The 26,827-nt window shown below is 38.2% G+C and overlaps 1 protein-coding gene across 1 annotated transcript in view; it reads right to left on the reverse strand.

Annotated features, from left to right (window-relative positions):
* Positions 1 to 26,827, reverse strand: part of LOC117034927 (zinc finger protein 345) — a 97,250-nt gene that overhangs the window by 38,642 nt on the left and 31,781 nt on the right. The window lies entirely within an intron of this gene.

The raw sequence follows: 26,827 nt of genomic DNA on the forward strand, positions 1-26,827 counted from the left end.
ACCTCATCTAATTTATATCCTTTCTTTTCTATCCCAATAACTTGTTCCTTGCTTAACACTTTTTTCAATTTCGTTGTTACATATTCATTAATTTTTTCAGTTTTCATTCTTTTATTTTCTTACCATAAACCTCCCCAAGGGCAGAAACAATCTTTCAATTATAATTGAATAACAAACCCGTAAGACATAGTAATTGTTTATTAAATTCTCATAATTAGGTAACGTTATTGCACATGTTGCCTTGCCTTCAATCTTACACCTTATTACACTAATTAGTTTTTATCACTGCCTATAGAGATGGGAAACAAAAGTACATCTGAACTATCTCAATCAAATATATAAATGGAAAATGGTGATTTCTTTACATGTGATTATCCTTCCAATTGTGTCTGTTCTTTCACTTACAAATATCTTCACTACTGCTCATTCTCTACATAGTCATGAGTGAACTTTCTCCTACTTTCACAACCAAGGTAATGAGAAGTTCTACTTACTTATCTTCATTTGAGTTTATATAACTATACGTATTTATGTAACACATATTCAACCTGTTCTTTTCTTTCATATTTTTCTTAAAGTCCTCATAGCCAATGCCATTTGGCTACTTCCTAGAGAGTATTTCAGTGATCTGTCAGGCAAAGCAACAGCCTTATACCACACAGTATACACAGTATTAGCAGTATACACAGTATTAGCACAGTAACATGCTAATAAAATTGTGAGCAAAGAGAGGTTTTCCTCAAATTTATATTTTCTCAAAAATTTTACAATAAAAGTTCAATACTTTTCAAAAGGAAAAAGGTACTTTCAACTCATAATACAGGCATATTTTGAATAAGCCCAAACTGAAAAGAATCTGAGCATTCATCAACAGAAGAATGGCTAAGTAAATTATGACACTGATACAACACATAACTGTCCAGCAATGAGAATGAATAATCTACAAGTACACACAACATGAATCAAATTAAAAACACAATGGTGAGTAAACAAAGCCAGACATATATACGGTATGACTCCATTTTTCATAAAGCCAAAAAACCGTAAGACTAATCTATGGAGTTGTTAAAAGTCAATACAGTGGTTAACTTTGGTGGGAAAGAATGACTAGAAGGAGGGAGGGAGCTTCTGATATACTAGCAAAGCTCTTTTTCTGAATCTGAATCTAATTATATGAGTGTGATTACTTTGTGAAAATTCAGTGAGCTGCATACTTACGATTTCTGTATTTTTGTATTTACACTTCAATAAGTTTACTTTAAAAGGATATATTAAAAAGACATTTAAAGGCAACAATGATTTAAATAGTGTGGATGAAATGTGAGCAGGGACAGGTAAATAAATGGCATAGGAAACCTATGCCTGTCTTCCTCCCTCCCTCTCTCCTTTTCTCTGTGCCCCCATCTGTCTATCTGTCTCTATCTCCCCACCCAAGAAAGCAATACAAAGCTATGGCAATTTTGTAAAAATTTATGGGAAAAAGTCAATTCAAGGCCTCCTTAAGACAAATATGATACAAATGATATGTAAAGTGACCAGAAATTAGCTAAATAGTCATAACAGTAGTAAATGAGGAGGCAGCTATAAAGGTATAAAAAATGTTCTTAAAGGCTTTATTTGCAAATTAAAAATTTAAAGCCAGGGTGGTGGCCAGTTAGCTCAGTTGGTTAGAGCGTAGTGCTAATAACACCAAGGTTGCCAGTTCAATCCCCGTATGGGCAACTGTGACCTGTGCCCTTCTTAAAAAAAAATAAAATAAAATAAAATAAATAAAATAAAATAAATAAATAAATAAATAAATAAATGCAAATAATCTAAAAGAAAAGTCTGTAAAAATCAAAATAAAAAGTGAAAATATTTGTAAGAAAAATGAGAAAGTGGTCACAGTATAAAAGTCCATACAAATTGGCAAAAAACTTAAACAATGAAAAGAATTAATGGAATAAAGGAAGTGAACAATGTACAAAATAAATATAGATGTAAATAAACTTAGAATAAAATGTCCATAATCACTCATATTAACAAACAAGTTATAAAACTTATCCTATAAGTGGAGATCCAAGATGATGGAGTAGATAAACGCTGTGCTTGTCTCATCACGAGAACACATCAAAATTACAACTAAATTATAGAACAATTAACCTGGAAAACCATCTAAGTCTAGCTGAACAGAAGCTTTATAACTAAGGATATAAAGAAGAAACCATGTTGAGAGTGGTGGGAGGGGCAGAGACAAGAAAAGGGCTGGTCCTAAACGTCCGTGTGATGGTTGAAAATCAGGAGGGCTATCTTAGTCACAGAGGTTCCCACAAAGGAGTGAGGGACCCCAGCCCCACACCAGGCTCCCCAGCCTGGAAGAAGAGCCCCCACAACATCTTAGTGAGAACTTCAACAAAGAGACAGCAAGCATAAAAGTGGACATAGAAACCAAAAAGAAGAACCAGTCAGTAGTGAAGAATAACTGAAATAATAAATGCACTAAAAGGAATCACCACATCAGACTAAATGTAGCAGAGGATCGAGTCAGCGATTTGGAAAACAAAGTAGCAAAAAAATATCCAATTGGAACAGCAAAAGGAAAAAGAGTCCAAAAATATGAGAATAGTTTAAGAGACCTCTGGGTCAACATCAAGAATAACAACATCCACATCATAGGGGTACTAGAAGAGAAAAAACAAGGAATTGAGAACCTTTTTGAAGAAATGACTGAAAACTTCCCAAACCTCGTAAAGGAAATAGACATAAAGGGCAGAGAGGAAGGGCAGAGAGTCCCAAACAGAATGAACCCAAACAGGCCCACGCCAATACATATTAAAATGAAAATGGCAAAGTTTAAAGATAAAAAAGAGAAAATCCTAAAAGCAACAAGAGAAAGGCACCTACTAACTTATAAGGGAACTCCCATAAGATTGCCAACTAATTTCTCAACAGAAACTTTGCAGGCCAAAGGGGATTGACATAAAATACACAAAGTGATGAAAATCAAAGACCTACAACCAAGAGTACTCTACCCAGCAAGGCTATCATTTAAAAAATCGAAGGACAGACAAAGAGCTTGCCAGACAAGAAAAAGCTGAGAGTTCATCACCGCCAAACCAGTATTACAAGAAATCTTAGAGGGACTTCTTTAAGATAGAATTTTTAAAAATCAAAAATACAAATAATAAAATGATAACTACATATCTATCAACAATTACTTTCAGTGTAAATGGATTAAATGCTCCAATCAAAAGATAGGGTAGGTGAATGGATAAGAAAATAAAACCCTTACATATGCTGCCTATAAGAGACTCACTTCAGATTGAAAGACATACACAGACTGACAGTAACAGGATGGAAAAAGGTATTTCATGAAAATGGAAATGAAAAAACAAAAAAACTTGGGGTAGCAATACTTATACCAGGCAAAATAGATTTTAAAACAAAGGCTATAACGAGACAAGGAAGCACCCAGTAATCCCACTTCTTAGTATTTCTCCAAAGATACTCCAAACGCTACTTTCAGGGGATGTGTGCATCCCTATGTTCATTGCAACATTTTTTACAAAGGCCATGATCTGGAGGCAGCCTGGGTGTCCCTGAATGGATGAATGGATAAAGAGGTGGTACCTATATACAGTGGAATCATTAATCAGCCATGAAAAAGAAAGAAATATTGCCATCTGTGACAACATGGATGGACCTAGAAGGTATTATGCTGAGTGGCATTAAGTCAGATAGTGAAAGACAAATGTCATATGATTTCACTTATAAGTGGAATCTAAAGAACAAATAAACAATCAAATGAAACAGTAACTCATAGATACAGAGAACATCTTGATGGTTGCCAGATTGTGGGGGGAGGGGTTGGGAGTGGGTGAAAAGGGGGAAGGGATTAAGAGGTACAATTGGTTGTTACACAGTAGTCATGGGGATGTAGGGTATAGCATAAGGAATATAGTCAATAATATTGTAATAACTGTGTACGGTGTCAGATGGGTAATAGATCTATTGGGGTGATAGATTGGTGGGGGGTTGAGGACAGGTGAGAAAAGGTGAAGGGATTAAGAAATACAAATTAGTAGTTACAAAATAGTCATGGGGATGGTAAAGTAAAGCATAGGGAATATAATCAGTAATATGGTAATAGCTATTATAGTGCCAGGTGGGTTCTAGTTAGGGGAATCAGTCGTAAATTATATAAATGTGTAACAATTATGCTATACACATGAAATTAATGTAAAATATTACATGTCCACTCTAGCTGAAAAATTAAAAAGGGGGGAAGATTAAAGGAATAAGAGGCTCAAATTCCAGGTATAAAACAAATAAGTCTTGGGGATATAATACACAGCACAGGGAATATAGTCAGTAATATTGTGATAGCGTGGTACGGTATCAGATGGTTGCTGGACTTATCGTGGTGATCACTTCTTTAACATAGGGAATATAATCAATAATATGGTAATAACTATATATAGTGCCAGGTGGGTACTGTTGAATAACTATGATGTACACCTGAAACTAATATAATATTGTATATTAGCTATATTTTAATAAAAATCTTTTTAAAAAAAAGAAACATTTTTATAAATGATTGTGCTTTTGAGGCAATACAGAAAAACTGAAATAGAATAATTTTTATCAAAATTTATAGATGTAGTTCACATAAAACTTCTCCTCCATTTCCCCTTGTTGTTTAGGAAAGTTATTCATGGTTTTGAAAAATAACATATTCTCTATCATAATGTTATCTTATGTTTTAGTAGCTCTTGTAACTGAGTGCATGAAATGACATAAGAACACAATTTTCCTATCAAAAAAAATCCTATAATATGTGAAGGTTTTCATTAAAAACAAAAAATGCCCAGTGTGGATATAGTGAACTGAGATTCTCATATATAGCCCCCTCAACTTAAGTGACATGCCAGATCAAACCTTGCTTGCCATGTTGACAATTCTCGTCTAGGAGATTACTCTATAGAATAAACAGCTGAACTGTAATAAAAAGTCAGCCATATTTGTTCCCAAATTTGTTTATGCCAATTTTTATCACTGCAAGCAATTAAAACACAACCATTTTTCTGTGAAAACTAAATTGATTGTTTTTGAAGTACTGGCTACAGATGCACGTGACATTGTTATCAAAGTAGGCATGGCTGAGAAAATAGTAAAGATTAATGGAAAACATAAAAACTCAAGAACTCTGCACTTAGGCTACGTCACAAGTATCTCTAGGTTCACGTTCTATTTTAAATACATTGAAAGAGCAAATAATAGCTTATGCATTAAATGTGTGATTTAATCAAGAAAGCGCTGGCTGGTCCTACACTGAAACAAAAGGCTGGGGTAAACATCAAAAGATTAACCTGTGGTAGAAAATTTTAATGTTACAACTTTTAAGATATATGTAAAATATTTAACTACTTAAAAATCAATAAACCAGGGGCTGGCCTGGTGGCTCAGGCAGTTGGAGCTCCGTGCTCCTAAGGCCAAAGGCTGCCGGTTCGATTCCCACATGGGCCAGTGGGCTCTCAACAACAAGGTTACCGGTCTGCCCCCTGCAACTAACAACGGCAACTAACAAAGGCGGCTGGACCTGGAGCTGAGCTGCACCTTCCACAGCTAAGACTGAACAACTAAGATTGAAAGGACAAAACTTGACTTGGGGAAAAGTCCTGGAAGTACAGACTGTTCCCCAATAAAGCCCTGTTCCTCTTCCCCAATAAAATCTTTAAAAAAAAAAAAAATCAATAAACCAAATACTAACTTGGATTCTATTGAATCAAGGGCTTTACTCTAGTGAACAACGCTAACATGAAACCAAAATGTTAGCCTATCTTATATCAATATAAAAGGAGAAATGTTATTTCCATTTTCAGGGTATCAGCTTTAATTAAAAAGAGAATGAGAAGCAAATTATCTGGTCATAAAATTAGTTTCCTGAGGCATAATGTCTTTAATCACTTTTTCTTTTCTGATACAAGATTATATGGTTCACAAAATATTTATGACAGGAACGGTTTTAATCATACGAATACTAGTGTTAATTATCCAGAGATGTGTTAAAACCCATGACCATAAAATTGTACTTCTGAGGATCAAAACTGACCAAATACTATGTAGACCATACTAAACTCTAATAAAATACTGAATAAGCCTCACATTCTGCTGGTGATCTTGCTGCTTTATTTCACCGAGGAATCAGAAGCAATTGTAAGAAAAATACAATTCTCCCCTTCACCATGTTATCCAACCAACCTATGTTCATATTCTTACCATATCCATAATTTTCCTTCATAAATAGGCTCCTATTCTTTCCCATCTATTGAAGGTCATCGCTTACAAAATTATCCTCTCTCTACTCCATCAGTTTTCCTCTCTTTGAAATCATTCCCTTCAGCCTGTAAACATGATCTAATTCCTCACATCTTAAAATACATTTCCTATATCCTATGTCTGCTTTTAACACAAAATTATTCAAAAGAATTGTTTGCATTTATTTTCACCACTGCCATACCTTTTCATTTACTTTTTATCTTCCAATAACTTTTAAATAAAACAAAACCTTATTACAAGAGCGTTTCAAACATTTCTGTCTGAAAAAACAGACAGAAAGTATAATAAACGTCCATGTACCTAATAACCCAACCTCAACAATCATCAACCCAATCCCAATCCTGGCCTATTCTGCTCACATTGTTTGAAGCAAATTTGAAAAAAATAGTTCTCAGTATCATTGAAAATCATACTGCCAACTACCTCATCTGTAAACTTTTAAACAATTTAAAAATCATAATTGATCCAAAGTCCACAGAGCACAACTGGTTGACATATCTTGTACATCTCTTTTAATCTAGTTTTCCTGCTACCTTTTGATTTCTCTTGCAATTTATTTGTTGAAGAAACTGTTTTTGGCAGTGTAGCTTTTCCCATATTCTGAATGTTGCTGACTATATTCCCAAAGTATAGTAGCACATGTTCCTTTATCATCTTCCCATAAATTGGTAATTGGCTTTAGAAACTTGATCAGACTTAGTACCAATTTTGTTAGCAAAGTTACTTCATCGGTGATACTGTGTCCTTACATTAGAAGAAATATGTTTGTGTCTACTTTTATGATGCTATCAGCACTGATATTCAATGCCTAGATCCAATAGTTCATTATAGGTTCCAAAATGCTAATATTCCAATTCTAACATTCTTCATTTATTCACTGAATACTTTTATTAAGAAAAACATTCCTTACTATAAAAATTGTTCTTATAGTAAGGAAGGCAGGATAAATGCTTCTTTTCTTATAAATGTATGTTTTCCAAATAAGTTCGTTCTCTAATAGTTCCCAGGGGTGAACAATTTGCTGTTGGCATCATTGAGAATTTATGGAATTAAGCATATTTTATGTGTTGTAAAACATTGCAGTTATGTATATAGATGCTCAAATGGTTCCACCTTTGACTGGTTAGTCTCTTCCAATTGGTTCCTCTTCCCTCACTACCCTATCTAAAATTACCCAATTCTCCCATCATAATTCTCCCTATTTTTACCCTATTCATTTTTGTTCATAATACTTAATCACTTTGTGATATTTGTAATCCATTTGTTTATTGCATGACTTTCCTACTACAATGTAAACACCAAGAAAAGAGGGCAATGAAGAAATGGGAGGGAAATATGAGTGAAGAAACAAGTGGTAAATGAAAGTATAGGTGAAATTTCTTTGGTAGCTCATGCTAAGATCTAAGTTTTCTTCCCGCATTTCAGGTCTTTTCTTCATAATCGACATCTAAGGGGTGTTTCCTTGCCAACCAGCAGGACTGCGCCATGTCATAATGGCTTACCTTGGCCTGATCAGCACTTACTCACCTAGGCTCCATCTCTTCTTCTCATCCCTCACAACCATCCAGGGGTCTTTCCCTTGCTCTATTAGGGTAATCACATGTGGCTTAGAAATGGAACATCCTGCACGGGGGGAGCATAATAAAGAAAGTATTTACTTGATCAAGCCTCAGAACAAAGAGTAAAAGGACTGAAAAACATTCATATTAGAGTTACTTCCAGATCACAAGGACTACCAAGAAGAGAGGTAGGAACATCACCTTATTTTACTTTAAACTCACACAGGGTGTCTCTTGAGAGGAAATTAATGACTGAGAGCACTGGTTTCAAATCCTGCCTGTCACCTAGATTAGTAAGGCCTCAGTTTTGTCAGTTGTAAAAAGGGAATAATAAAATAATATCTACCCATAGTATTATTGTAAAGTTTGATTTAATAAACAAAGTGCTTGGATGAGTCCCTAGTACTTTGTAGGCACTATATATGTTTATTAGATACTACTTTTGCTATTTTTTTTTAATATTTGGCTAAGAGGAAAATAATTAGTTTCTTGCCAGGATATTTACCCAATGTTAAATGCAAAGTTTAATAAATCAATTAAATCATAAATTAATTAAAAGATAGTATGTCTGTTGTAGTAAATTCAATGTGTTCACCTGAGTTTTAACAGCTGATTCAATCCATCACATTCATTGCATAAGCTTTTTCAATTGGTATGTAGAGCCAGACACCTCTGTCTTCCTCCTCACAGCACAGGTGAGTTAGCAGGTAAATAGACCTTCTATGGCAGTATGAAACCAGATTTCTTTGACAATGGTTTTGCTGTGAGTGTCTAAGAATTTATATCCAGCTGTCATTAAAGAGAAGCAATTACAGAAAAGGCAAAGGAAGATGTAATGACCACTAAATTATGGGGGAAGTTGAATGTGCTATTTTATAGCTTAATAGCTGAAGGTGCCTATTCCCAAACTACAAAGCAGATATTCGGCTAATCTTTAGAAAGACAGCCCTGAAATTCAGTCCTGTGGATTTCTAAATTATTTGACACAGATAAGCTTACCCACTGACACCAAGTTGCTATAGTTCTCTAATATCACATCTCTGTACAAATTCCTCTGGTATGAGTTCAGGCATTCCCACTCTTCTTGAGAAAAGTCTACAGCCACATCTCTGAATATCACCAAATCCTGAAATGACAAACCCATGTATTATTTGTAAAATTATTTATTTCTGTAAGGGGCCAGAAATATTTACTTTAGGCTTTGCATGCCACATATGGTCTCTGTTACATTTTCTTCCATTTTCCCTTCTCTTTTTAAACAATTCTTTCAAAATGTAATTAGGTCATAGGCTATACAAAAACAGGCCACGGGATGAAACTGGCTCACAAATTATGGTCTGTTTGCCCACCACTGCTATAGATAAAACCGCCTCTGTACTGTGGGATACCTAATTTTATATATGTTCATGTTTATGAGACTGACATGCTGCCTACTGCACAAAGGAGGCACTGATTCTATAGTACTTTTATGTGACTACTAGAAAATTTTAAATTACATATGTGGTTCACATTATAATTCTTTTGCACAGTGCTGCTTTAAAGTGCTCTCTGGTCCTGAGAGTCTCAGATCAAGTATCTCCCTCTAGGGATTTCATTTCTGCTTTATCTCTGCTCTAGACAAAGGCTAAACATACAGGAGATGCTGAAGAATTTGGTCACTTTACATATGGACATTGGATGGAAAAGAGGGGCACACAGGAGGGGCCTGGGCTGCTGGGCTCCATCCCCCACTAGAATGGGAGAGACTGGGGAGAAGCTGCTGGATGGGGCTCTGTTAGGAAGTTTCAGGATAACTAATGAGAATGCTCACATAACCTGAAAACAATTACAGCATTTCAAAGAGAGAAACACCAACTTACATTAGCCATGATTTTAAAGTTGCAAGAACTGGTCGGTTTTCCTCAAGGATCATTCACTGGAGCAGCAGAGTCCACAGAAGCCAGAACTGAAGAAAGAATGTAAAGCCTTAACAGAACTGCCTCAGAGCTCCTTAGTTAATGCATTGGAAGGAAGGAATACCTTATAATCATTAAGAAAACTGTGTTTATATCGGCCTGCATAAGTGGTAACAACAGGGAAATCAGTGTGACTGAGAAAAACAATACCTACCAACTTGAATATTACATCTCATCAAAACCCTCAGTGCTATTCATGGTATTTCCAAAGTGATTAGGACATAGCATGCACAACAGACAGAAAGAAATGCTTATTTCACAGCAGCTGCTCAATAATTCTTGGGTTCCAATAAACAACCAATTAAATCCTTACAAAGTATCATATAAATCCTTATCTTAGTGCTCAAGATACATATGTAACTTTACAATTTCTTAAAGATTTTTATTCACAACAATAGTTCTCAATATTACATTATATACCTTTTTCTTATGACTGTTTATAAATATAATTTTTATTATCACATTAACATTCCATCACATGAATGGAGTGTGATTTACTTGACTATTTCCATATTGCTAGATAGTAATTTTGTAAAAGATTATTCCAAACTTTGGTTCTAGACCAGTGAGAATCAATGTTGTTGGGTCATATACAATTTTGACAATATCATGAAATGAGACTTCTTCCCCCACAGATTACCCACTGACAAATATATACAACAATTCTGGATATAATCTTAAGAGATTTTTGTCCTGAAAACCCATATAACAGCGTCCAAAGACACTTAATGTTAAAAATTCCTATTCTGGTCCCCTTGAGAAACTGATTCATTTTCCTGCTTGCAAGCATCCATCATAATTCACATTTTCATTACTCTTCGGACAACAGAAAGCTGATAGGGAATAACTAAGAATTATCATTTAATAGCAATAGCTAATATTGATTAAGTACTTTTCTAATGTGCCAGATACTCTTTTAAGAACTTTACAGATATTAATTCAGATAATCTTCAAAACAACCGTGGGGTATATATACTAGTCATACATAATGACATTTCCGTCAATGAAGGATTGCATATACAATGGTGGTCCAATAGATTATAACGGAGCTGAAAAATTCCTATCACCAAGTGACATCATACGTAGCTATTATGTCATATGCAAAGCATTACACAAATACCTACCATTGTGTTATAACAGTTATAACACAATGTGGTACAGCATGTACCACAAACATGCTGTACAGGTTTGTGGCCTAAGAGTTGTAGAAGAACACAATTTGTCACCCCAAAATATGTCTATCTGGCATAAGGATTATTTAAGGCTGGTTAATTTTAAGAAACAGCAAACATGGAAGAAGCTCTGAATCTAGAGGTTACCCTTTGTAAAAGACATTTATTTACATTTGTAAGGGAAATCTCCATTTGTATGGGTGTTATCTCTAAAAACTAAGGCAGAAAACAAAGACTTAAATCTGCAGAAGACCCTTACCCTTGCTTATTATGCTTTCCAGGCAACCTGGAAGAACTGACTCCCCCCAACATCTTTCGTCTTTTGCTGAAGATGGTATTTAAGGTTGTGTGGCTTTAGCCATTTTGGCAAGTTATTCAGTTTTCCTGGGTGTGTCCCCTATATACACGGTATATACATGTTATTAAACTTTTGTTTGTATTTCTCCTGTTAATCTGTCTTTTATTAAAGGGATGTCTCCGCCCCAGAAGGGTAGAGGGAAAATTATTTTGCCTACTTTACAGGCCAATAGGCTGAATCATACAGCCGAAGTGTATAGTAGGCTATACCATAGAGGTTTGTGTAAGGGCACTCTGAGATGTTCGCACAACAAAATCACCTAATGGCCTATGACTGTATTATATAATTCAGATTTTACAGATGAAACTGCAACACAGAAAGATTGCTCACATTCAGATTTAAGTGGTAGTCAGGATTCAAACTCTCTTAATGTAGGTTCAAAATTCTTAACCACTACTGGTATACACCTCTCTATCCAAAGACATATTCAAAACAAACTCATGCTACAAACTTTTAGTTTTAAGATGAGTAATCCTGAAGACTTAATGTACAGCATGTTTGGTACTGATAATAATGTATTACATACTTTGATGAGAGTAGACCTTAAGTATTCTCACATCAAAAAGAAATGGTAACAATGGGAGGTGATGAAAAGGTTAATTTAGTCTGAGTGTGGTATCATTCCATTCCACTATATATACATACATAAAGCATCATGTTTTACACCCTAAATATATACAATTTTTTATTTGTCGAAAATAAGCTGTGGGGGGAAAAGGGGTAACCTCACAGGGTGTTCTTATCATAAATTCCTAACTGGACAGGTCATGGCGAATGATCATGCCCATTCACATAACTTTTTAGTAAAAAGTTCATCTTTGCTATAAGCAAGCCCTGTCCCTTTCTGTGCCTCTAGATTAACACATCTTTAAAATAAGCTGTAACCACTCTCAAGAGAGCATACAATCTTGTTAACTATCCTGTAATCCAATCCTCACCTTGCTTTCTCCCACCTCCTCTTAATCTTGTAAATTCCCTCCTTAATTTCGAATGCATAAAAGAAGCTGCAAAACTGCTATTGTCTGGAGCATCTGAGAACTCGCTTCCCAGCATATGTCGTTGTCAGTTTGACTCAAATAAACTCTTAGAAAATTCTAAAGGTATGGACTTACATCGACATAACAAACAAACTCCTTAGGAAAAGTAGTACTCAGAGGAACTGAATATATAGCACATGGTTGACTACCTGTAGAAAGGCATTAAGTGGACACTAGAAAAAGAAACCTAAGAATTAGTTCCCTGCCATTGACTAGGTAGGGAAATCCTAAGGCCCAATTCAAAGAGTAGAATATTCTTAAGCAGGACGTTTCAGAGTCCCGTCCTGAAAATCAAATACATTTCACAGAAACAAAGAAGCAGCACAAATTCACACAGAACCTGGCTTTTAGAGACGCAGCAGCAATTCGTTTCACTTCAAAGGCCTTCTCTGGAGACTGGCAGGACTAGGGAGGCAAACAAGGTTCATTACACCCCAGGATTTTGACTCGGTCAAAACCCACCTTCCATGCCCCCTCGACCCTCACTACCTCCCACCAGCATGCACAAATCGAAAGGAGAGGGAGACGGGAGAAGGTCCGCAGTCACCCGTGTCCGAGTTCGCAGCTGCAGTTCGGACACCCAAAGGACTCCTCTTTGGGGTAGGGTGATGTCGGCCCACCGCATCTCCTCCGGTCCAGCGGGTCCTCCTAGGCCCCAGAGGCCTGCCCCCAAGCTAGTTCCAGAGTTTTGCCAGGGACCTTCATTATGGAGCTCCACCTCCCCTTTTGTGCCTTTTCTTACAGCCGGGCCTAGGTAACTGAGGCGTTTACCGAGGTGCGCAGGGCCTCAGGGTCTCGCATCGCAGAACAGGCCGCACCCACAAACCCTGCCCAGGACCCAGTTGCCGCCACACGAGCTTTACCCCGCGCCCTCCCGGTCTCAAGACTGAAACAATCCCTCATTCCAGAGGAAACGCACAGTGGCCTGAAGCTGCAGGACCCACCTCCGTTCCGGGCGGCAAATCCTGGTGCGTTCCACACTGGTTTCCTTCAGAAAAGCCCGGACCACAGCCGTCCTTACTGTACTCAGGACGCTCAGGGATCCCGAGTGCACAGCCCTCAAGTCTGCGGCCCGGGATGCCGGCGAGTGCCTGTCTCGGTCCCGAGTGCGCAAGCGCACAGGACACAGGGAGCTAGTGTCCGCCGCCCCCTCACCCCGCTCCTCTGGTAGGGATCCGAGGGCCGAAAGTAGCCGGATGCAGGCAGGCCCAGTGGAAAAACGGGGTTCCGGAACAGCCGAGGTGCCCAGTTCCTTTTACACAGGCCTGTAAAAGTGAGCCTGTGAATGATCGGTGCTATCCAGGGTAATCCGGGTGTGCTCCCCTGTTGGAACTGTAGTCCAAAAATAAGAAAAGGTGTATATTCCTGCCTTTTTCACTCGATTCTCGGCTGCAGGCCCCGCAAAAGCCGAGAACCGTCCCGCCCCCGCCCCCAAGCGCCAAGCACTGAGAGGCTCCTGGGAGTTGCCTTTTTCTGCCCAGAGTGCGCAGGCGCACGGGGGTTGGGGAAGGGGGGGTGGACCCTGGAATCCACAGGGGGCCCAGGATTCCCTTGGGTCTCACCCGCTGAGGGACGGGAGGGAAGGGGAACTGTTATGAAGAGGTTGGAGCCCGTTGTCCAGATCTTAGGCTAGTAACGGTGAACCTGACTAATACCCAGTGCTGCACGCATGTTCCGTGTGGACGGTGCTGAGGGGCTGACGTGCTTCCCTGTGTGCCTGAGTATGTGATTGCGCACAGGGTTGTGTTTTGGTGCTTGGAGCTGTTTCCTGCGTGTGTGCTGTTCTTTGGATGCTGGGTGGTGCAACAGGAGAAGGTTACTCAGGATTATGCCCTGACTCTGACGGTTGGGGTTCACTAGGGTCTGGCTGGTTTGTGGCTTCCTTTGTGAAGTGCCTGAGATTGTATCTGTGAAGATGGCTGGGCCCTGAAGGAAACCAGAGTATGTCACCCCAAAATATGCCTCTTTAACATAAAAATTATATTGAGCTGAAGGCAATTTAGAAGCATCATGGGCAGGAAAATCTCTCACGACTCTCCCCCATTTCTGCCTAAAGACAATAGAAATTCTTCTTTACTGGAGACAGCTCTAGACAGCATAGGAGTATAGATGGCACTAAAGGAATCTGCAAATAAACTTTACTCAGTTTCCCCCCAGTTTGCCATCCTTAGAAGCCTAAAACTGCTTTTTTATCCTGTCATTTCTCTACAAATTTATTGTTTTTATTTGTTGTTGTTGTCAAAGATACTATATAAATTGGAGTTAAAAGTCACCACCTTGAGTTACTCTTGTTAAGGTTTCTCCCATATGGTGTATGCATAGCGTTAATAAATTGCTTTTCTCCTCTTAACCTGTCTTTTTGTTAAGCAGCCCCAGCTGAGAACCTAAGATAGGTAGAGGTAAAATTTTTCCTCTTTTATAGCCACATTGTGTGTTATTTCTGGGATGGTTTTTGTTGTGTCTGCTCACTTGTGGGCTGTGAAAGCATTCACAAGTCAGGTAGAAATATAGAAGGAAGATTTATTAAAGTAAGAGAAGGGTTGGCTGGGCAGAGTCTGCTGGAAACGACTGCAAACTACTGCGTTGCGTCTTTGTTTGGTCTCAAGTTTTATATTTTCTAACCAGGATGTATGTAGATTAAGTTGGAGCCAGGAGTGGATCCCATATAGATGCAAAACCTTTCCCAAGTCAACGGGGGCCAGCACTGGGCGGGAGTAAATAGAAACATTGAAACTGATATGCATAGTAAATGTATAGGAAGCAGAATCATCAAGATGCAAAGAAAGAAAAGAAAGCTTTCAAAAAGTCCCAAGCTAAATTATACTTGTTAAATCACATTATACCAGAGATCCAAATCTCAAAATAGGAGATTTACTGTCACCATTACAAGCCCCTGTCTTAACAGTTTTGATACGTTGGCAGTTCTGGTTCTTGCTTTTGTGGATGAAAAAGCCACATACTAAACCTGACAAGCTCAGAGGAGGCCTGCATGACTGGCCTTCAGAGTCCGAAAGTGAAGCAGGGCCTGGTTGGGACCCCCACAGTGGAGGCCCCACAATGTCCCGGGCCTCACCTTTCCTTGACCTACCTGTAGCTTAGCAATAGATCATCTCCCTGCAGCTTGAGCTCGGAATGTCCCCTGTCTTGGTTCCCTGTTTTAGAAAATTACCCTGAAACGTATGATTAATACTCTTAGGCTTATTGATCACAATCTCTATGGTCTAGCATTCTCTCCAGGCTACTCCCATCATTGTTCCTGAGTTGCTCAGGCCACTGGAGAACCACATTACCAGAGGGAAGGTTCCATGCAGACCCCCAAAACTGTCACTTAGCCTCTGGAGAAATGCCCAGATTTTCCCTTAAGTACGCTAAACCAATCTGAGAATGTTAAGTCAGTTTTTGAAGGTGTTAACCTGTTGCCTTCTCAGATCACTGGTGCTGACAATAAATGCTTATCCTGTAGCCCAACTCCTATGTTGGTCTATTGGCTGAGCAGCGCAGGCAGCTTGATCCCCGGACTCAGCTGCCCTCTGGTTTCAAAATTAACCACATAGGATGGTCAGAACATTAAAAATTCGTAACTAAAAGTGAGTCATAACTGGTAGTAGATTCCTTGACAAAGGTCAATAGTTACCTTAAGAGAACCTGTCATTTGTCTTTTAGCATCTACGTAACATACCTTTGAAATGTCAGAATAATCTTTTCCAGACTCCTCAGGGCACAACCTCGGCACCAGAGCTTGAGACCACAGAACCCCTCACTGTTCCCCACATACCATCTCTATGTACTGTAAATGTTATTAACTATCCTGTACCCACCAGTGTAAAATAAGTGTCTCTTCGTTTTACTTTTTATCCAGTCCCAGAGATTTCCCTACTTTGCTTTCTCCCGCTCCCTTAACCCACCACCAATGGATTTCGTGTAACCCTTCTTACATCCTTTATTCTAATGTATAAAATAAATTGCAAACCGACCATTCTTGGGAGCTTTTTCTCAATCCATTGAGCTTTTGTTCCCCAGCAATTGTCATCAATTTGGCTAAAATACTCAAAAATTTTCTATAGGTTTGGATGTTTCTTACATCGACACTTTCTGTAGGTACTGTGTTTGTGGGTTGGGAATTTGGTGACCCACATCTTGGCTATTAAGTGTTCCCTCAGGAATGTGGTGCGATGGGAGTTAGGTGAATAAAATAATTACAGGCACAATAAACATTGGAAAAGGGGTGGTAAGATTATCATTATTAATGAGTGATAAGATTATAGGAATATGTAATCAGAAAGTTGAAATTAATAGGACTTTATAAAACAAAACAGAGGGGGGCACTTTATTTTCTCCCATAACGGCATTTGCAATATTCATCTATGGATTTAGCTCCGCATCTAGATGAAATATTGGATGAGTTCAATAATGTCTTCAATCATTCTTAGATAATAAAAGTTTTTTTAAATAACTTTTAGTTAAACAATCAGTCTCATTTTAGTAGTTAAAAATATCTTTAGGGGGCAGCCGGATGGCTCAGTCAGTTAGAGCATGAGCTCTGGACAACAGGGTTGCCAGTTTGATTCCCACATGGGCCAGTGGGCTGCGCCCTCCACAACTAGATTGAAGGACAACGACTTGGAGCTGATGGGCCCTGGAGAAGCACACTATTCCCCAATAAAACTAAAATATATATATATCTTTAGTAATAAAAATGTTCTGTGTATTAATTTTTCGTTTAAAGCAAAAAAAAAAATTCACCTTTTATCTCTTTGACCATCTCCAAATATAATTATATCTCAATTATTAGTTCAAGTCAACCTGTGGCATTTATATACTAACTATGTAAACTATTTTAATTCAATCCAAGTACATTTCTTAGATGTTTTTGTTCATTAAAGATTTAATTGGTTTTCTTTGTACCTATTACTAGTTTTTAGAGATATTCCAACAGATATGTTAAATGTCCATACCTGGATGATTTTTTTAAAATTGTTCAAACATTCAATTAAAGTCTCTCAATCCTCCATTCTGTGGCTACAATTGGACTGTACAGTTGTCCTGAAACTTACTTTCATTGTTTTCTTGAATTGAAATCCTGTTTCCTGGAATTAAGTTAATTTTTGCTAACTTTTCATTTTTGGTAAAAGTTGTTTTTCCAACGGCTTCCTTAAGATTTATGTGTTAGAGATAAATTTTTTGAGTTTTTGTTATATTTGAAAACGTCTCTATTCTACTATGATATTGTGATTTATAATAAGAAATATATTTGTTTTTTTATCCGTTTCTGGCACAGAGCTCCTAAAACCCTTGGAATTTCCTAACTGATGAAAATGACCAAGATGTCTTTTGTTATATTAATTAGGTGGCTTTTGGTCTGCACCTAAGGATTGGTGTTGGTTTCCAGTGGCACCAACTGTGTGATTAGAGGGTTGGAACTTTCAGTCCTACCACTCTAGCCTCCATCCAGGAAGTGGGGGAGAAGGGCTGGAGGGAGGTTTAATCAATTGCTAATGGAAATAATTTAATCAGTTGTGCCTATGTAATGAAGCCTCCATAAAAACCCAAAAGGTTGGCAGAGCTTCCAGGATGGTGAAACACATGGAGTTTTGGGAAGAATGGCACACTATAAGAGGGCATAGAAGCTCTGCGCCCTTTCCCTATACCTTGCCCTATGCATCTCTTCCATCTGGCTGTTCTTGAGTTCTATCTTTTTATATTAAAACTAACTGGTAAGTAAATGTTTTTCTTATGTGAGCCATTCTAGCAAATTAATTGACCCAAAGACGGTCATGGGAACTTCTTATAGCCAATTAGTCAGAAGTACAGATGATAACCTGGACTTATGATTGGCATCTGAAGTGATGGGGGCAGTCTGTAGGACTGAGCCCTTAACTTGTGGGATCTGACACGATCTCTGGGCAGATAGTGTTGGAATTGAATTAAAATTGTAGGATGCCCCCTGCTGGGATTGGAGCACTGCTTCTTGGAAGTGTGGGGAAAACACACACACACACACACACACACATGCAAGCGCGTGCCCTGGAATTGGGTCCAGGAACCCAAATTATTTACCCTCACACTTTGCTCCGTCATCAGAATTTGGAAACATCACTTCAAAGTTTTCTGATAGAGCAAGTTGTCAAGTCTAATACCAATAGTTTTCTCTTCCTTTGTATATAATCTTATGTCTCCCTCCCAGTGCTTGTATTCAAGTCACCCTTATTTTACTTCATAATGGCCCCAAAGTGCAAAAGTAGTGATGCTGGCAATTTGGATATGCCAAAGAAAAGCTGTAGAGTGCTTCCTTTAAGTGAAAAGGTGAGTACAGTATAATATTTTAGAGAGACACCACATTTACATAACTTTTACTACAGTATATTGTTATAATTGTTCTATTTTATTATCTATTTTTGTTAATCTCTTACTGTGCCTAATTTATAAACTAAACTTTATCATAGTTATGTATATGTAGGAAAAACAGTGCTGTGTTTCCCCGAAAATAAGACCTAGCTCTAATGCGTCTTTTGGAGCAAAACTTAATATAAGACCGGTCTTATTTTAATTTTAATATATATTTAATTTATTAAAATAAGACCGGGTCTTATATAAGACCAGGTATAATATAATAATAATACAATATAAGACTGGGTCTTATATATTACTTTTTGCTCCAAAAGACACATCAGAGCTAATGGTCCAGCTAGGTCTTATTTTCGGGGAAACACAGTATATATAGGGTTTAGTACTATTTACAGTTTCAGGCATCCATTGGGGGATCTTTAATGTATCCCCCACAGATAAGGGGAGACTACTATACTACTAAATATAGTTAATTATTTTTTCAGTGTAAACACATGAAATTATTTGAGTAGTTTTAAAATAAATAAGAGTTGGAAATGGTAGATGGAAAAATGACACTTTGTTTACCTGCTCCCATATTTCTGGAGCTGACTTTAATCATGTCTTTTCTGAGAACTGTGGTTTTCTTTTATTTTCCTTTTTTTTTAATTGGGGAACAGTGTGTTTCTCCAGGGCCCATCAGCTCCAAGTTGTTGTCCTTCAACCTAGTTGTGGAGGGTGCAGCTCAGCTCCAAGTCCAGTTGCTGTTTTCAATCTTAGTTGCAGGGGGGCACAGCCCACCATCCCATGTGGGAATTGAACCAGCAACCTTGTTGTTAAGAGCTCTCGCTCTAACCAACTGAGCCATCTGGCAGCCCCTCCCGCAGCTCAGCAGCAGCTTGTTGTCTTCAATCTAGTTGTGGAGGGCGCAGATAGGAATGCGCTCTAACCAACTGAGCCATCCAGCCGTCCCTGAGAACTGTGCTTTTAAGTATTGAGTATTCCATTAATTCCATTTTTTAAATTAAACTATCTGGTGTCTGCTTCTCTTTCCTTTTTTTTTCTTTCTTTTAAAGATTTTATTGGGGAAGGGAAACAGGACTTTATTGGGGAACAGTGTGTACTTCCAGGCCTTTTTTTTTTCTTTTCCCCAAGTCAAGTTGTTGTACTTTCAATCTTAGTTATGAAGGGTGCCGTTCAGCTTCAAGTTGTTGTCCTTTCAGTCTTAGTTGTGGAGGGCGCAGCTCAGCTCCAGGTCCAGTTGCCGTTGCTAGTTGCAGGGGGCGCAGCCCACCATCCCTTGCGGGAGTTGAGGAATTGAACTGGCAACCTTGTGGTTGAGAGCCCACTGGCCCATGTGGGAATCAAACACGGGAGCCTTCGGAGTTAGGAGCATGGAGCTCTAACCGCCTGAGCCACTGGGCTGGCCCTGTTTCTCTTTCTTGCATTCAGAACTTTGACTCATCTGAGACTCACTACGGGGCATTTAATTTCCACAAATATCATTTGCATTGCATAAATGACATAAAAGTAAAGCATAAACAGGAAGTCATTTTTTTTCCCCTTTCTTTTGCCTCTCCCCACCTCACTCCAGTTCAAGCCGTTGTTTCTCAGTCTAGTCTTGTAGGAAACAGCTCCCTGGCCCATGCTGGTATCATGAGCCTTGTGCTCCCCCCAGGCTGAGGCAGTTGGTCACCAGTCAGGCCACTCACACTAGCTGCTAGCCACTCATGCTGGCTGCTGGCCACTCGCAATGGCCACTGGCCACTCATGGCGGCACACGGTAGCCTATGGCTGCTCCCGCAGCAGCACACAGCAGCCCGTGGCAGCCCAGCCCCAGGGAGAGCAGTTGTTCACAATCTTAGCTGTAGAGGATGCAGCCCACTGGCCCATGTGGGAACCGAACTGGTGACCTCAGCGTTAGGAGCACGGCGCTCCAACCACCTGAGCCACCCAGCCGGCCCAGAAGTCAGTTTTAATGAAAAAAATATGATATTTATGAATAGTTGATTAAAGCAATATACAAATACACACATAACATCATGTACCATTTAGAGGGATCAATTTGTCAGTACTGGTATAATTGATATAGAAAGAAATTCATCAGTTTAGGCTAAGTTATACCGTATTAAAAAGGAACCCTAAATCTCAGCAATATAACAACATACATTTATTTCTTGCTCATGCTGTATATCCAATATTGCTTGGCCTAAATCTCTTCCATCTCAGTCTTCATTTTGGTACCCTGCTGAAGGAGCAAACTCTATCTGAGCTAATGGAACAATATTTTAGAAAAAGAGAAATGCTAATCCTATACATTCGGACACAAAACTAATACTTGGAAATGGTACATATCAATCTGTTCATACTTCACTGGCTAAAGTAAATATAATGGTCAAGCTTGATGTCAATGGGGTAGGAAAATATAATCCACCATAGGGAGGAACATTGTAAGTCATATGCCTAAGTCTGACGTCAAGAATGGGAGGAGATATAATTTTCCCATTGGGAAAGACAATGAATATTTGGAAACAATAATATAATGAAATGCCAACGTAAGACATAGTTTGTCTTACATTCCACTCACCACTATAAAAGACCAGATCCATATATAATCTCCATTCATGTACAGTACTTACATTAATAGGACATATTCCCTCTAAATTTGTTAATTCCATTTTTTGTATTAATTACTATTGAGAAATCATGTGCCCTAAATATTAATATCTGTCATTCATTATTATTTTGATCATCAATAGGAAGATTCAGTTTCATATCTTCTACTTTATAGGGAAAATGTGAATCTGAAGACAGTATATTAAAGAGGTAACATCCAGTTGTTAAACAGAATGGAAAGAATGGAGAGAAACTTCATTTTTTATAATACTAGAGAAACTAATATTTTTATATACCTGGTCCTTAAACTGACTCTCTTGCCATTAATCAACTATAGTTGCCCCTTGAACAACATGGGGGTTGGAGGTGCTGATCCCACACAGCTGCAAATCCATGTATAACTTTTGACTCCCTCAAATCTTAACTGCTACTAGTCTATTGTTGACTAGAAGCCTTACTGATGACATAAATAGTTGATACACATATTTTGCATATTATATGTATTATATACTGTATTCTTACAGTAAAGAGAGCCACAGAAAATATTAAGAAAATCGTAAGGTAGAGAAAATATATTTATAGCATTTATTGAAAAATATCCATGTGTAAGTGGACCCATGCAGTTCAAACTTGTGTTGTTCAAGTATCAACTGTACATGAATCATTTAGTGGCTTTATACCTCTCATGTCCATTGTAAAAAGCAGTATATACAGAAACAGCATCTGCATATGATGGTAAACACAGACATGATCATCCTTTTGGCAAGTGAGTCAATAACTAGAATGAGGTACAATTTTGGCTACTTAGAAAAAGATCAAGTATATTTAGAAGTATTAAATAATATAGATGGGGAAATTGTGATCATAAATGGGAAGGCCAAAAAGGATGTTGGTTCATGGATGATAAATGATTCTTAACAACCAACATCCTCACACAAAAATAATCAATGGAATCCCTACTTAAACGTGTGTGTGCATATAAATTTAAGAAGAATATTAACCTATTGGAAAGTAAATCAATAATAGTGATAGGTCATCTTTCAAGTATTTCCTAATTATCCCCAACTCTTCGTATTTACACCCTGTGTAATCCCTTCCTCTTGTGTGTGAGCTGGACCTGAGTACTGACATTCAATTACACAATACAGCAATAGAGATTGGGTATCACTTCTGAGATTAAGTTGCAAAAGGACTGTGACTTCTGCATTCCTCCCTGTCTACCTCTCAGCTCTTGCTCTGGGAAAGCAAGCTGCTGTGTTGTGAGTAGACCCTTTGGGAGGCCTATGTGGCAAGAAACTGATGTTTCCAGCCAATAGCCAGCAAAGTTTGAAGCCTGTCAACAGTCATATGAATGAGCTCAGAAGTGGGTCTTTCTCCATCTAAGCCTTGATATGACTGCAGCCTTGGCTAAAACCTTGATTGCATCCTTCTGAGAGACCTGACTCTGAGTTCCCCAGCTAAATCATGCCTGCATTCTTGACCCACAAAAACTGGGACATAATAAGTGTTGTTTTAAGGTACTACATTTCGAGGAAATTTTTTTTTTTACACAATAGGTAATACAAATAGCAATAACAAAATCTTCCTAAGTGAATGCAGGTACAAACCAGGTCTTGAGGAGGAAATCTTAATTACCAGTAGAGACTCAAAAGCTTAAATATATATGTATCTATATAGATATAGATGTAGATAAATATAGACTTTAAAGATAAGCTTTAAATGTTAGGATATCAAAACATACAAAAAAGGGAAAGAATTATAGTTTGCAGGCAACAGTAATATGTAAAATATAAAAAGATATCATAACCAAACAGGTTTCCAGTGAATTCAAGCATATTAACTTTAATTATGTCAATAACTCAAAGTAAGGAAGAAAATAAAATAACAAAAACCAGTGTTCCCGTGTAAGCCCTTGAACGATGCATAAGCTCATAACAAGAAATAATATGAGATATAATGTGGAATAACAGAAAATTTGTGAGATACAACATAGTAAATGATAGTGATTTTAGGTTCCATAGCATTCAAACTTTGGGATACTCCCTTAGTTCTATATGTTGCTTTTATTCTATTCATGTTGACCAATTTGAATGTAAATAGTTCTAGGCCAGAGAGATTTTTCAATACTGGCTGAAAATCATATTTTCAGTTTTCAATTTTCATTTTGAAATAATTAGAGACTCTCAGGAAAATACAAAATTAGTACAAAAATAGTAACAACCTAAATGTCCACCAATTAATAAATTATCAGAAAATGTGGTATATCCACACAATGGAATATTATTTGTCAATAAAAAAGAATGAAGTACTGGTATGTGCCACAATATGGGTGAACCTTGAAAATATTATGCAAAGTAAAAGAAGCCAATCATGAAAAATTTCATATTATATGATTCCATTTATGTGAAATGTCCGGAACAGGCAAATCCACAGAGACAGAAAGAAAATTAGTGATTGCCTAGGGCTGGATTGGGATGAAAGGAACAGGAAAAGGGAATAATTGTAATGTGTATGGAGTTTCTTTTGGGAATGTTTTAAAAAGTTCTAAAATTAGATTATGCTTATGGTTGTTCAACTCTGAATATACTAAAAAAAAAGCACTAAATGCAAAAAGACAATCAATAGATGTAAAAGCTGAAATGACAAACATATTAGAATTATCTGACAAAGATTATAAAGCAGCCATCATAAAAATGCTTTAATGAGCACATAGGAAAAAAAAAATGAAATAAATTAAAAAATAGAAAGTCTGAGCAAATAAATAGAAGATACAAAGAAGAGCCAAATGGAAATTTTAGAACTGAAAAATGCAATCACCAAATTTAAAAACTCAATGGTTGGGCTAAACAGAAGAATGCAGGGGATAAGGGAGGGGGGAAAAAAGCAATGAACTTGAAGACAGAGCATTACAGATTACCCAATCTCAACAACAGAGAGAAAACAGACTGTAAAAAGAGATCAGAACCTCTGGGATCTGTGACACCGCAATAAAAGACCTAACATTCTTATCCTCGATGTCTTAGAAAGGAGGAGGAAAAGGAGAGGCTAAAAATGTGCTCGAAGTAATTAATTATTGAACACATACCAAATTTCATTTAAAATAACACATAGACCTACATATTCAAGAAGGTGAGAAAACATCAGATAGAATAAATAAATCCACACAAAGACACATCATAGTCAAACTTTTGAAAATTAAAAACAGAAAAAGATCTTGAAAGCAGCAAGAAAAACACCACCTTATATATAGTGGAAAAACAATTTGCAATTTGCTTAAGATCAAGACGGTGGAGTAGGTAAATGCTGTGCTCGCCTCCTCTCCAAACCACATCAAAATTACAACTAAAGTATAGAACAACCATCATTGAGAATCCCCTGAAGTCTAGCCGAACAGAGTCCTATAATTAAGGATGTATAGAAGAATCCATGTCGAGACTGCTAGGAGGGGCAGAGATGCAAAATGGGCTGGTCCCACATCCACATGTGGCAGTTAAATATCGGGAGGATCTCTGGCACTTGGTGCCCAGCATTACTTCCAGTGGGACTGGGAAATCTCCATTGCCAGACCCTACCCCACATTCCTCCTCACCCCACCTCCCTACCACCCCGCCTCACAGGACTTCATCCCTCCCCTTCCTCTGATATTCCCAACCAGCCCAGTCCGGATTTGAGTCCAACGCGGTGTGCTGTGTGCCAGCATTTCACCAGCAAGTCAGACTGCCGCCAGGGCAAAGGAGGAAGCAGTGGTGGTGGTGGCAGAGACCCAGCAGTCTACAAACTCTGGACCTGAGAAGAGAAAGGCGGGAGTGCCGTCTATCTTCTCCCCATCCCTTCCCCTCAACGCTCTTCTCCATCCTTCCCAGAGCCCAGGATTTTGGAATTGAAGGCCGAGGTCCATAGAAGGGGGTGAGATTAGCACGGGTGGGATTTGCCTACCCAGTGGATTCTTTGTTCTCTAGGTGCCTTGCCTAGACAAGTGTGTCATATTCATTAAGCAAAATCTTTCTCAGTCTTCTGTCTTAACAATGGTTTTCCACTTACTGGAAGGAAAGATTCAAAACATGATGTGAGACTGTGTTTTGTCTAGGAAGAAATGAGGCCTTGGTAGAACCAGCTGGCAAACGTGCCCTAGTGGGAGCCACGTGGTTCCATTAGGGAGTGACCCGGACTTTGTTGGGTGAGGCAATTAGCTGTGACTGGGGGTGTGGTGTTTCGGGGTGGCAGCCAGGAGTGTCTGGAGAGAAGACATAACTCCAACACTGTAGGAAAAAGTGTATTGGCTTTCAGGCAAGGCGCTGTGTGTGTCTTAGAGCAGACCATCAGGAGCACCTGGAGGTGAAGTGCTGGGGTCTGGACTCTGATGGCAGCTGTGTCGAGTCCCATTTAAGGCATATCCTAGGGATGGGCACTTGGGTCAATGACTTTTGCACAATGAAAAAAACCATCAACAAAATGAAAAGTCAACTTAGTTAAGGGGAGAGGATATTTGAAAGTGGTATTTGTGATAAGGGGGTTTATATCCAGTGTAAAAAGAAGTCATACAATTCAACATAAAAAAAAAAAAAACCCACAACAATTGGATTAAAAAGTGGGCAGAGGACCTAAATAGACTTTTTTCCGAAGACATACAGATGGCCAACAGACATGAAAAGATGCTTAACATCACTAATCATCAGGGAAATGCAAATCAAAATCACAATAGGATATCGCCTCATACCTGTCTCAATGGCTATTATAGAAAAGTCAACAAATATCAAGTGTTGGTGAGGATGTGGAGAAATGGGATCGTTCATGCATTGTTGATGGGATTGTAAATCGGTGTAGACACTATGGAAAACAGTATGGTGTTTCCTCAAAAAATTAATAGAACTACTATATGATCCAGCAATTCCACTTGTGGACATTAATTCAAAGAAAATAAAAACACTAATTCAAAAAGATATATGCACCCCTGTTATTCGCAGCACTATTTACAATAGACAAGATATGGAAGCACCTTAGGTTTCCATCGATAGATGAAAGGATAAAGATGTGGGTGTGTGTGTGTGTGTGTGTGTGTGTGTGTGTATGTACACAGACACAATACACACAACAGAATATTACTCAGCCATAAAAAAGAAGGAAATCTTGCCATCTGCAACACTATGGATGGACCTAGAAGGTATTATGCTAAGAGAAATATGTCAGACAGACAAATACTGTATGATTTCACCTATACATGGAGTCACCTATACATGGAAACAACAAACGAAAGATGAACAGACGCATAGATATAGACAACAAACTGATGGTTGCCAGAGGGGAGAGGGTGGGGCTTGGGTGGAAAAGGTAAAAGGGAATAAGAAGTACAAACTTCCAGTTATAAAATAAATAAGTCAGGGGATATAATGTATAGCCCAGGGAATATAATAATATTGTACTAACTTATACAGCGACGGATGGATACTAGACTTACCATGGTGACCATATTTTAAGGTATATAAATATC

This window comes from Rhinolophus ferrumequinum, chromosome 15 (genome assembly GCF_004115265.2).
Source record: "Rhinolophus ferrumequinum isolate MPI-CBG mRhiFer1 chromosome 15, mRhiFer1_v1.p, whole genome shotgun sequence".
NCBI lineage: Eukaryota > Metazoa > Chordata > Mammalia > Chiroptera > Rhinolophidae > Rhinolophus > Rhinolophus ferrumequinum.